The following is a 6121-nucleotide window of genomic DNA, read 5'->3' on the forward strand; positions in this document are numbered from 1 at the left end:
CGTAATCATCACAAGCACAGTCCAGCTATTCTTTGCCGAGAGTTAGTCATCTTGATATATTGCGCATTTATTTTGTTTTGTTTTCGTGCTTCTGTCGGTTAGCATGTTGGAAATAACAGCATCCACAGGTGTAGTTTGGCTCCAGTTATGTTGAGACAGTTTATATGAGCCAGCACCCGCAGTGATTCTGCGTCAGATTTCCCACATGTTCTACCACTGTACCACCGCAAATTATGAGGCTTCGATTGTTTTGATCTCATGTTACATTTCTTCTCACTGGTACCCTCCCACCTGTTCTTCGGATGCGTGCAGCATTCCACGGACGGATTGAACGGCTCTGCATAGCTCTGTTCTTACTGTTCTGCCACGATTCTCACCAGGGCGCCTCTACCCGAGTTTTGAAAACGAAAATGCCATAATAACAGCTAAAGAATAAATACGTGTGTAAATAAACAGCATTTGGCAATTGGGCACTTCACGTATGCCGTAGACGAAAATGGCAGAGTCGGGGTTCATTTTCAGGAAGAGCGACTGCCACCGCGAGTGCACGGGGGATCAATACAGACTCACTGAAATGCACTCCTGCATCTATGTTGAGATTTTCACTGCGAGGTTCAATGTCTGCAACCACATCAATCGCGGAAATCATAAAAACAGTGACTTCACTACAAACAAGCAGCGGCCAATCGCACGTGTGGTGACATGTGATGGTGCTTTCTAATTCACAATAAGCCATCAGATTCGTGACGGCCTTCATTCAGCATGGAGTCTGGGGCGAGATGCATTGAGTATATAAGAGATATTCGATTTCCGCGTTATCTCCTTTGTTAACTTATCGTTTCACAACTAACCAACATGCATACATTCTTCGATGCCCCTGCTCATTCCACATCAACTTGACGTTTCTCGTTAGCGTACCTTTGAGATCCCTGACTGGGCGTATCGGATACCTTACCAGGAGAGTTCCACGAGAAAAGATCTATACGCTCATGAGTTACCCCCTACTTTGGGAAGCAACGCGGTCTCGAACATTGACTTCACTGTCGGTTTCAGTAAATTGGCAAGGTAAAATGATATCTTATTTTCTGCTAATACAGCTCAAGATTTTCCGTTTGATATCCCACATAAACCGCTTATGGTGGCTGGTAACATGATATGGCATCAGCGTCATCTTCTCAATATTGGCTCCGGATAGGGCACAAAGAACACACATAAGAGGCTTAGTTTACAATGTCTAACATTGCCATTTGAAATACGTTTCCCAATTTTATATATGGCTCATTTCTGAATGCGATTCAGCACCGGGATTTCAAGAACACTCACACACGTAATATATATATATATATATATATATATATATATATATATATATATATTGAAATTACTAATTTATACTTATACTTTTATAGTTGCCCTTTAGCGTGATAGAGAGGTTAAGAGAATAGCGTTATCGTGCCGTAAATGCTCGTTGTGGCGAGCGCCTCGTAGTTTAGCGAGATAGCGCTTACATGCTTCAGCTTTGATGGTGGTGCCACCTGTTCGAAGTTGAATAACTTGAAGAACAGTGAAATAAAATAAAACGAGAATGAGTGCCTGTGTAACTGCGCGCAGCAGTGTTACATTTACCGTTTTCGAATAGTGCTAGATCCCAGTAATATAAATCAATAAAAGTGATGGTTATTCATCCCTCAGTTGCGTTTTAGGTCACGGATCGCTGCTACGGGGTCTATAGCTACTCACTGACGCAAAAATCTTGACATGAGTAAATTTGATGTCAGTGCTGCTTTAAACGTGGCAGTGTCAGTCAGCGCCACCTGTAGCCATGGAGGCGAATGTGGCACACTCTTTATGAGCTTGTTTGGCGTCACGTTGCACGTGAACTTATTACGAGCTGGGAGTTGACCAATAGTCCCTCGTGTACAACCTAACGGCACCAAGTCTGCCAGTACGAGACCCTCGTTAATGAATAAGGGAAAGAAGTGTATACTTTAGGGCTCGTTTTTTCATGTTTTGAAACAATATAATGAGAACTAGCAGACAATTTTGCCAAAGAATACATAGGGAAAGTTATTAGACCAATGATATAGTAAATGGGAAGAAAGAAAAGTTGGTGAAAAGACAACTTGCCGTGAGCAGGAAGCAAACCAGCATGTATATATATATATATATATATATATATATAGAGAGAGAGAGAGAGGGGGGGGGGGGGGGAGGGAGGGAGGGAGGGAGGAAAACTTGTCGAATGTCTGCCATCGAATTTGCGAGCGCAGATACAGCTATCTGCACGAGAAACCATCGTTATTGACGCGCGTTAGAAATGACGCCACGCCTTCCTGGACCCACTATGTTTTCGCAGCCCTTCGTAAACATTGCTCCAAATCACGACCGCCAAGTAGCGGGAATAGGCAGAAAACGATGCAGGAGACGATGTACAGAAGCAGGTACCATACTTTTTGTTCTCATTATTGCGAACGTTGCAGTAGCACACCTTTTAATGCCACGGCCCTGTAAGTACTTCTTCGCTCTAACAGCCACCTCATCCACACTGCCGCGCGCAGTGGACGGCACACTTGCCAGTATTCCAGCACACAAAAGCACCAAACCATTTCAGGGCTGCTTGTACGCGAGTGGAGCAAGAGGATTTTCTTTCCCGATCACCCTCGCCGAAGCTGTAACACTTGCCCCTTGAATGTAAACTCATAAACGTATACGGCGAAGACTCAGTGAGTGCCAAAAGTCACTCTTGAAGGTATACACGAGCCATATACCATTAAATTTATATTGTAAGCTCTGTGAATCAGCATGTAAACCTTCAAACCTTGGGAAGGCAAAAAGCAAATAAAAGTCGACTCATGTAACTTATAGGCTTAAAGATAAATTTTGGTAAAGTTGTACATAAAAGATACGCGGTTATAAGGGTGTAGTTTCCGCCCAGTGTGCCGTTTGTGTTCATTTCCGGTGTCCCGGTCTTATCCATCATCTTTTGCCTGCTTGGTCAAAACCAACTCGTCAATGGCCTAATTGATGGCTCCCTTTGATGACTGGTGTGAGTCGCATTCGTTCTGGCTCGAAGTAGAAGAGCTGTAGTCCACCGAGGAACTGCTGTGCGAGCTTGCGGCAAGTCCGGGCAGCCTAACTCTGTACCTCCGAGGTCGACGGCCACTTCCCGGGCTTCTTACACCGACATACTTCAGAACCAGGCAGCTACTGCGTTCGTCGCTGTAGCGACGCTGACCTTCTTGACCTTCGCAGTTCAAAGCTCCACAGTACAGTGGCAGCTCAGCCTCCGTGATTTTCCATCACAGCTCTGGTCACGTGCCGCGAGCCTTTTTCCGACCAATCTCGTACGTGACTGTGGCGACTCTTCCCACCGTCGGGTCTCGCGCACGTTCGCCGTATTCCAGCGCCCAGCACGTGTCCTGTGCCCTCTTACTCATGATATTGCCACCCCCCATGTTTAAGAGTTTCTTCTAAAAGAACTTATCTTGTTCTTCCTTCCTGTGATTTCGGCCTCGTCTTCTTCGGACTTTTGGCCAAACGAGCTCGGGTTGGCGCGCCACCTTTCATCGCCACACATTTTCACTGATATTCACTTGGCACAGCACAGCACCGTCAAACACTTTCACCAACATGCATAAAACACTACACTCGACCGTTCACAGGTCCACCCGTTTTTTATCTAACACTATACGGCTATACACTGAAAAGAATAATTGCGCACTATACTGAACACTCAAGATACCCAAAAAATCTGTACAATTTGCAATACCCGCACAAAATATCTACTATATTTAATGAGCTCAACTCAGCTTAAGGTGACTTATCATGTCACTCGTAATGTAATCTGCTGTTAAGAATCTATTTTGCACAAAAACCTTTACCAATTGAAGACAACCGGCTGAAATCAGTGCTTCATCACATTCCGCGCCCTTTTCAACTCTCTCCTGTGCGTACTTCCTACCAACCATCTCGTACGCTCACTACAGCTCCTCCCACTGTTTATGTTTATTCGACACATGTTCAAACCAACTTTTTCAGGTTGCGTCCTATTCTTCACAACCTTCTCTGTTTTCAAATACGTCAAACTTACTTTAGCCGTTCTCGCAGCATTCTTTTCTTTTGATCTTGTGCGTCTATCAGCCACTTTTTTAGCGTCCTGGTAACTGCCTCGACGTTTCAGTACCTTTGGAGCTTTCTGCGTCTCCTCTGATTTTTCGCATTCAACTATGCGCGGTTGAGGCACTCTTTTTGTCATACTCTCTCCTCTCTCGTGTTCTCTCGCAATTTCGACATGCTTCTTTATTCAATATACGGGCTCATCAACGAAGCGCTATGCCCTCCCTCTTTGTTAACTGTAGGCGTCGCTTTCTCTCCGTGCCCTCGTTAACAACAGTGGCATCTGCTGCCTTTCTACTATTATCTGCAGCGTCTGAGCTCGTTCCCTTCAGTTCATTGCTTACAAACCTCGTCTCATTTGCACAACACGCATGCATGTTCAACGCCTTTCAGCTCCTCGGAATCGGAACTGTTTACATCGGGTGCCCATACTTCTGTCTATTTACCTTCTGCGGGGTTTATCTCCTCCCGTCTATAATGCACCCTTTCGCTTGTGCCAATCGCAGTTGGCGCTAAAGTTCCTGTTTTTCTCGTGCATAAGCTTCAAGCGTTAATGCATGCTTTGCTTCTAGTTGAGCGCGTTTTCCCTTGTTCAGCGCGTTTTGCCTCGACCTCCTGTTTAAGCCGTTTTTTTTTCTATTCAGTGAACTTTAATCCCTCATCCTCATTGAGCTTTCGCTTCCTAATGACTCTCAGTATCTTCTCTGAATCTATCCTTGTAACCCACGACGATAAAATGCCACACAAGGCCACACAAGGGAAAAATCCTGGCACAGGCTTGCCAATTAATGTCACGAATTTCTCTCGTGAACGCTTGTGGTAGATGCAGTTGAGAAAGAAAAGCGAGTGGGAGGTCACCCGGCAAACCCTTTTAGACAGTACACAAAATGGCAAAAATCTGAACAAACCCTTAAAACGCAAAAATACACACACACAATAACGGGCTATACAGCGAAACTAGAACTAACTTCTATTCGAGTCAAATTCTATCACTAGGCCCAATCTCTCTACAGCCAAAATGAAGTTTCGGTAACGAAACGTTATTACAGTTAGTCGCGTTTTCACGTCGACTCCGTGCCCTAGCCGTGTCGATGGTTCATCGAGCTTGTCGACGACGTCCTTCTCTAGCTCCTACAGTCATCATCGGTATAGTTTTCCCTCAATGTGCCATTTCTGTTTATTGCTGGTGTCCCGGTCTTATCCGTCATCTTCACCTTTTTTGGTCAAACCCAACTTGTCAACGACCTCATCGATGACTGCCTCTGGTGACTGGTGTGGGCCACATTCGTTCTGGCTTGAAGTGGAAGAGCTGTAGTCCCCCGAGGAACTGTTGTGCAAGGTTGCGGCAAGTCCGGACAGCCTCAGTCGGCACCCCCTAGGTCGACGGCCACTTCCGGGGCCCCTCACGCCGACATCCTTCAGAACCAGGCAGCTGCTGCTTTCGTCACTGTAGCGACGCTGACCTTCCTGACCTTCGTAGTTCGAAGCTCCACAGCACAGCAATAGCTAATCCGTGAATTTTCGTCACAGCTCCGATCGCTGTGATGGAATACCAATTTTGGTATTACGTGACGCCAATGGATGACGAAGGTATGTAACTGGTGAAAACATAATAATCATGAGATGAGTGTCACGTGAGATCATGTCTACATGCCACTGTCAAGGCACCAATACACTTCGACATGACGCGGCGCACGTGCTTACCGGCGTTCATTTCGTAGCGTCACGCCGGCGTTGCCACGCCAGGCGCCGGTCGTGCCATATACTCGCAGGCGCGTGCAGCGCTGCGTTGCAATGACGCATGCACGTTTCAGCGCGTCCGGCATCCCTCCGTCACGAAAAGAGGGAGACGCAGTGTTGTCTGGGTAACGCATTTGCATAGAGTAATGTGACTGTATGGCATGGGCGCGAAGTGCAGCATGTCGCGTTTCGCGCCGGTTGCCGTCGCGCCTGGCGTCAGACTGTAGAGTGCTGGCGTTTTGCTAACGTAGTGTCGCAGTGCCCA

Source organism: Rhipicephalus microplus, chromosome X, assembly GCF_043290135.1.
Source record: "Rhipicephalus microplus isolate Deutch F79 chromosome X, USDA_Rmic, whole genome shotgun sequence".
In the NCBI taxonomy this organism is placed as follows: Eukaryota; Metazoa; Arthropoda; class Arachnida; order Ixodida; family Ixodidae; genus Rhipicephalus; species Rhipicephalus microplus.